This window comes from Rhineura floridana, chromosome 1 (genome assembly GCF_030035675.1).
Source record: "Rhineura floridana isolate rRhiFlo1 chromosome 1, rRhiFlo1.hap2, whole genome shotgun sequence".
In the NCBI taxonomy this organism is placed as follows: domain Eukaryota; kingdom Metazoa; phylum Chordata; class Lepidosauria; order Squamata; family Rhineuridae; genus Rhineura; species Rhineura floridana.
Window position 1 is genome coordinate 293,142,258 of NC_084480.1, and position 7,744 is coordinate 293,150,001.

A 7,744-nucleotide genomic window follows, 5' to 3' on the forward strand; every position below is an offset into this window, starting at 1 on the left:
GGTTAATGGGGATGAAAATTCCCTCCCCTTAAGCCAGGGGTGGGGAGCCTCAGGCCTGGGAGCTGAATGCGGCCCTCCTGGCCTCCGTATCTGGCCTTTGAGACTCCCTCCAGGCCACACCTCACTAGGCACACTACCTCTCCCCAGGCTGCATCCTTCATGAGCTGTGCTTCACACTCTCCATGTGCCTGGCTGGCATGCGTCCTTGAACTCTGATAATGATGCTTGCTTGCCTGGATAGAGAGGGAATCTGGGCATGTGTAGAAATGAGCCAACTTTACAAAGGTATATTTTCCATTCATTGCTCTGTCCACTTTTGCTCCTGATCCTGTCCATGTCTGGCATTTGGCCCCTGGAAGGCTGCCCAGCAGGGTACGCGGCCCTTGGGCTGCAAAGGTTTCCCAACCGCTGCCTTAAGTTGTTTGCCTCAGGAGGGGAGCCTCTACTGGTGCCGATGGAAGCTTTCCTCCCACGGCAAATAGTAGCATTTTGGGGAGGAGTGGGGAGATACTTGTAGGGAGCCTGGCAGGGGTGGAAAGGATTTACATTCCCCTCCCACCACCCAAAGGGCCAACACTGTCTGGGTTACCTCACTGCTGCTATTTACATTTTTAAAAACTGTACCTTAATTGTACTCATACAGTTAACATTATGATGTTTTGGCTCTGAGTAAAGGGAATGAGCACACTTTTTAAAAAGTCTTTCATTTTTCACTTAGAAGGCTGATAGGTTCAGATGTAACAAGCTCTGCTTGGTCAGCCATGGTTTATTGTCAAAAGAAGAGGTGGGCTCAACTCTTGCCTCTCCCCTCTATTCCTCCCCTTGCGCATTAGTTTTGAAACTCCTAGTTACTTTAAGCCACAGTTTCCCATTACATTTGAACAGGTAAACCTAGTTTAATTTTGGTTATTAACCAGGATATCCTGATTCCAGGATAGGTGAGTTCAGTGCCTGCTAAGCTATGAAACTCAGTAAAGGCTGTTGACCCTTGCTCAAAATAATCTTCATGGGATTGTTGTGAGGGTAAAAAGTGGGGGGGGGAGGCAATTGTTCAGACAATGTGTTGCCTTGAGCTCCTTGGTGAAAACACAGGATAAAATGAAATAAATGCATATGCGATATTTTGCTTCCAGGTCATTCTGTCCACAAGTCCCAGTTTCACAGATGACACCCAGAATATTTTGTATAAAGAAATGCTAATTTGGGCATATTAGTCAAATCTTTCCCTCTAATTGCAAAGTAAAGTGATGGGTGCAGTAGCAAAAATGAGAGAAAAGAGGGAAGTATCAGCATACCTGCAAGAATGCAAGGTTTGCGTCAGTATTAGAGAGAAACAATCCTAATCAGGATGCCTCCCCACCAACACAACGAGGACTGAGCATGCTTAGTGGGCACAGAATCCTGAGTGTCAGTTGGAAAGCCAACAACCATCACAAAATAGAGATGGGGAGAAGAAAGGAGTGCCCTGCCTGAGCTTCCTACAGCTATCAGATCCTTGAGGAGGCCTCTTTTTGCTTGTCAAGAACCCTGAACAGGAGCGCGACTGTGAGGAAGTAAGAAAACACTGCAATATTTTGTAGCAGGTCTCTTTCTAATATATTTGTCTCATTTATTGCTGTTTCTCAGATTTGATTCCATTTGATGCGACCTCTTCCTTCAGATCCCATCATGCAATTTTTCTCCATCATTCTTGCATCACGAGGAGCCTTAATGGTTTTAAAGCCTCTGGGCCCATGAACATTTTCAAAGCTCTTGGAATCTCCAGGCAAACAATGCAGCTCACTAAGATAGCAGAGGGTGTGCATCTCAGGACAAAGCAGTCAGGTGGATGATGGGTGAGCGACCAAGAGACCGACGTAATGTGTATGTCACAAATGCTTGCGAGTAACGAATGTCAGTAGTGCTATTTGATATAGTGTCTGTACATCTATCAGGGCTTATTTACTGTCAGAAACATGTCAGAGGTGGCTCAGACAAAGAGCTCTTAGCCTTGCTATGCAGCTTATTACGTGATTGCTTCATGGCTCGCCAACTGCAGAAAAATCATTAGCTAAGTAGCTTCTTAAGTAGAATCATAACTACTGCTGAGTCTAAATTTAGTTATGCATTAGCTGGATCTATGGCAAGGTTGCACCGCAGAAAACCTCTAATATATCATTTGGAGTTTTATCGTTCTGTTTAACACATTCAATTCCATAAGCCATATTTCATTTACTCTTAGAAGTCACACCCCCACCTGCCAGTGCCTATGTTTTTGGCTACAACAGAATGCTTATTTCAAGCCTCATTTCAGGGGTGGGGGGTGGGAGGGGACGCTGTGGACACCAGGAAAGGTCTCTGCACCCACAGGCCCCATCTTGGCAACCACTGCCCTAGACTTATCATGCCCATAGTAAGCCCCATTTAACACAGTGGGACATACTTCTGAGTATATAGGACTGGGCTGCTATTCAAAGTATACTGTCTTCTTTGGAGGACAGAGCAGCTTATTGATAGTTCATAGGTGTGCTCTGTTGCAAGGAATGTTTGGCTTCCACAGAACAGCTGCTTGAGACCATTTGGTTATGTACTACCAGTTCCATGCTTTTTTATGCAGGCATGTTCAGTCCTAATGTTGAAAAGATCTGATGTAATGAACAATATCTCTTTTCAGAGCATCAGCTTCCTACAGATTTCCCATGCCCAGCAGAAGCAATAAAATGTTGAGAACTATTCTTGCACGTTATTAAGTATGCATGCCATTTGCAGTGTCCTGTACAATGAGACACTGAGTGCAATTCAGATTTTAAAAGCATGCAACAGTTACGTATCTATAGCAAGTGTATCTTTCGTGTGCCTAGAAAGAAGATGACATTTAAAGGGCATGGAATGGACAGTGTGCTGGTTGGCAGTTATGGCCAAATGGATATGAAAATGGTGATGGTGGTAGAAAAGAGGGTTGTTCTACTCAAAGAAAACCCATTGAAATCAGTGGGCCTATGTTAATCATGGGTTCGTTTTGATGGGTCTGCTCCAAGTATTGGATAGAACCCTGCTTTGCTTTGTTTTTGCTAATCTGGGTTTAGTTTGTTTTATTTATTTCTCAGCAATGGGGAAAGCCTTTTCAGACTGAGGACTGCATTCCCTTCTCAGCAGCCTTAGGTGAGCCACATGCTAGTGGTGAGCAGGGCCAGAGGCGAAAGTGGACAGAGCTGTGGATGTGAATTTTAACTTTGCTCCAGGAAACCTTCCAGCCAGGCAGAAACACTCAAGGGGAGTGCAAGGCGGGGCTAAGGATGTGGTGTTGGTGAGGGTGTGGCCTGAGGAGAGTCACCTTTAAATGCAAATTTAATTAAATTTCTCTGCCATCCCTAGCTGAGACAGAGTATCTGATCCAAGGATACCCAGTGAGCTTCATGGATGGATGGGAGAAGATTTGAACTCGGCAATGAGTCCAGCATTCTAACCAGGTCACCAAACTGGCCTTCTTACAATGGAAAAAAAATTGTTACAAAATTTAAATCCGATACAAAATCAAGATAAAAAGATCATTCATCAAATAAGCCATAACTGTTTAAACACATGTAAATTAGATACAATAAACTCCCAACAGGTTGTTAGTTCACAAATTTCTCAGAAGATGCTTTGCAGCTTGCCCCTAATAGGCCTTTCTCCCACGGAGGTCCTCCAAGCTCTTCACAAGGGGGATCTATAGGTAGCCCTGTTCTTCTCTATTCCCCTTAACATTCGAAGCTTCTCCATTTTGTATCATCGCTCTTAAAACATTATCCGTATTCATAGGGGCAGAGCATTTTGATTGATTGTCCTTTTCAAAGTTATGTCAAGGTTGCAGAGAGCATTAAATGAGCATTCCCTGGAACTCATTTTCAGAAATTTCATTAAGATATATGTCCCTGTAACTTCTTCTTTTTAAAAAGAAAAACAATAGTGAACCAGGACTGCAAACTCACTGGCATAGCACAGAGCTATCTCACACTGAACAGGAGGGGAAATTAAAGGCTGTAAAGCCTTAATTGAAGCATCATTACCTGGAGCTACAATAGTGAGCGATAAGGGGGGGGGAAGCCCACCTAGGTGTGGGTGCAAGCTTAAGGATAGAACAAAACAGCAGGATCTGAGAAGCAACAGCTGAGAAGCCAGAAATGGAGACTTTTCTTAAGGGGTGGTAAGAATATATGAAGGAACACATCAGGCAGGTAATAGCCCATTTTCTAAGCAGGATCTGCTTGCATTTGCATTTGGAAGGGTGACTAAAAGGGAAAGGGCTTTTCAATATGACTATACTCAAAGTGGCTCACAACTGAACAGAAATACAAATCACTACGTCAGTAACAATCAAACAGTAAATCATTTAAAAACAACGATCCAAAAAATCAATTTGATTGCATGAACATTACAATTTTTAAAGTTATAAGAAAACAGAGGTAGAACATTTGCCTTGCATGCAGAAGATCCTAAATTCAATCCCCGGCATCTCCAGGTAGGGCTGGAAAAGATTCCTGCCTGAAACCCAGGAGAGCCATTGCCAGTCAGTGTAGATGATACTGAGCTAGATGCACCAATATAGACTGACTCAAAATAAGGCAGTTCCCTATGTTCTTAACATATGAAGGTCCGTACCAGGGATGGGGAACCTGGTGCCTTCCAGATGTTGTTGGATTACAACACCCATCATCCCTGACCATTGGCCATGCTGGCTGGACTGATGGGAGTTATTATTATTTAAATTTGTATGCCACTTCTCCATATAAATATGCTCAGAGTGGCTGACAACAGAACAAAAATACAAATCACTACATCAGTAACAATCAAACACTGTTGTTGTTATGTGCCTTCAAGTCGATTAAGACTTACGGTGACCCTATGAATCAGTGACCTCCAATATCATCGGTTTTAAACCACCCTGTTCAGATCTTGTAAGTTCAGGTCTGTGGCTTCCTTTATGGAATCAATCCATCTCTTGTTTGGCCTTCACACTCTTCTGAGCTACATAGACCAGTAATTTGACTCGGTGTAAGGGAGCTTGCTATGTTGATATGACTTCCAATATGAGTCCAGTTTACTGCAGAACTGCCAAGTAAGGAACTAATGCTCAAAGGAAAGATGTCCTGATCAAGCATTACATAATCTATCTTGGCTCCTCTCCTGTTGCTCATCCTCAGGCCTGCTGACGATTTGAGCCTTCCCCAGCAAAACATCCTCTGGCGGACCCCCTACTATTTAAGTGGGGGGTCACTGATGGTGGCGATGGTGATGGGGAGCAACACTGAGATATCTGCTGCAGTTTTAATTTCCCACCATGTGCCAGAGCAATTCGTTTTGGAAGTAGGGATGGAAGGATCTGTCAATTTCAGTTCTGTTAGTTTCTTATTTTTCCAATCTCAAATTCAGTTCTCCATATTTCTGCAGCAATTTTGTTTTCAAAAATCCTCGTGAAACTTTTATTTGCAAGCAGTGCCTCCTAATATAATGCATTTTTGTATGGTATTTTAACTAATATATTCATTTTATGCACACTTTCTTCAAATCTATGCATTTTTGTAAGCGCTGCTTGGTTGGAGAACTGCACCATAAAGTTCCAGTAAGTGCGAATTTCAAAGGATGTCTGTTTCGGTTCTCATATAGTTTCAGAAAGTGCGGATTTGATAGATTTGGCTTTGAATGCAAACTGAATCGAATTGTTCTCCATCTCCAATTGTGAGTAGCTGAAATGGCACACAACTCCAAGACCCAGCTGCCAAACATGAGAAGTCAAGACTTAGCATCAGCAGTGGGCCTTGCTTGGGCCCTGGGGCTCCCAACAGGCACTGGAAGAGGATGGGTTCTGATGCTGGCTTCCTCTCCTGACAAACACAGACATATCCCAACAAACACAGGCATGGGCTAACAGTCTTAAGAAGAGTCCAGCAGAACTGAAGCTTGCCTGCTGGCCTTCTCCCTGCTCCCATTGTGACTGGTGTCCCAATGTTGGTCTTCATTTACCCTCTGAGCCGGACATTTCTGTATAATGAATGTGTCACTGCTTGAGAAGAAGATAAGAATTTTGTGAGTCATCCTTATGATGTGTATTATGCAAAATTGTTCCCTACCATTTCTCTTAAGTATCTCTTGTGCATTCAAATGCATTTCCAATACCCCTTCCTCTGTGTAAATGTATAAATAAATAGCCTAGGGGATTATGTCATGTTGCAAAATTAGATAAAGGTAATGGTCAAATGTATTCAGTTAATGGCATTCATAGGGAATGCATTTCCATTAGTCAGGTAGAACATAATAAATGATGATGTGAGTTTGCTTAATATCTTTTTTGAAAGAAGTTTGGTTTGGTTGGGCAATACCATGCCCAGTACCATGGAGACTGTTGTTCTTCCCCTCGTCTTCAGGGCTGAAAAAATCAAGTTTTGTTCACAAGATAATGTAATAAAATACAAAATAATTCAGGATTAAGTAATTGTGCTAAACTTTGTTCACCCGATCATATTGATTTTTACTCTCTTGTAAAGATCCTTTCAACGTTGAAGGTTTTTCAGAAGAAAAAATGTGGGATAAAAAATACAAAGTACTTTAATAATTTGAGAATAGTTACAATCTCAGGTAGTGATTGAGAGAGCAATCTATACCCAGTCCAGGGAAACTTTGTTCATTGGAACCTGTCTGTGCTCACACAAGTGACCTCCTGAACTCACAGGAACAGTTATCACAATGGAAGGATCTGTCAATTTCAGTTCTCTCAGTTTCTCACTTTTCCAATCTTAAATTTAGTTTTCCACATTTCTGCAGTAGTTTGTGAATTTTTCTTAAAAAAAAACCCAAGAGAATTCTTCCACATTTTAGTGCAAATTTCTGCTGTTGTTGTTATATGCCTTCAAGTCAAATAATTTTTTGGATGTATTCATAGGGTTTTCATGCTAAGAGGTATTCAGAGGTGGTCTGCCATTGCCTTCCTCTAAGCCTACGGCACCCAGTATTCCCAGGCAGTCTCCCATCCAAGTACTAACCAGGCCTGACCCTGGTTAGCTTCTGAGATCAGACGAGATCGGGCATGTTCAGGGTAGTATGGCTGTAGGCAAATTTCTCCTAATAAACACATTTTGGTATGCAGTTTTGATTAATGTCGATTTTAAAGCAATTTCTCCCAATATAATGTATTTTTGTATGTTAGTTTTACCAATATATTCATTTCATGCACATTTCCCCCTAATATATGCATTTTTGTAAACACTGTTTGGTTGGAGAACAGCACTGGTAAATCCAGGTAAGTGCAGATTTCCAAGGATGACGGTGTTTCAGTATTTATATAGTTTTATAAAGTGTGAATTTGATAGACAAGGCTTTAAATGTGAATTGAATTTCTCTCCAATACCTACACATATGTTTATTCAGACAACCATGATTAGGGGAGGGTGTCATTTGAGAAGTGCTGTTGTGTAGTGATTAGCCTGTGGCTAACTTGTGGCCCCTCAGATATTATTGGATTCCAGCTCCCCATCAGCCCCAGTCAGCATGGCCAATGGTAAGGGATGATGGGAGCTGTAGTCTAGCAACATCTGGAGGACCACAGGTTAGCTACCCCTGGATTAGAGTGTCAGACTAGTCCTGGAGAGAAAAGTTCACATTCTCACCCAGACATTAAGCTCATTCGGTGATCTTGGGCCACTCCCTATCAGTTGGCCCTACCTCACAGGGTTGTTGTGAGGGTCAAATGGGGAGAGGGGAGAACTATGTACACTGCCCTGAGCTCCTT

The 7,744-nt window shown here is 42.4% G+C and overlaps 1 pseudogene; it reads right to left on the minus strand.

The window, feature by feature from the left end:
* Window positions 1–6,949: 6,949 nt before the first annotated feature.
* Window positions 6,950–7,068, minus strand: LOC133375723 (5S ribosomal RNA; annotated as a pseudogene).
* Between the last annotated feature and the right edge of the window lie 676 nt (window positions 7,069–7,744).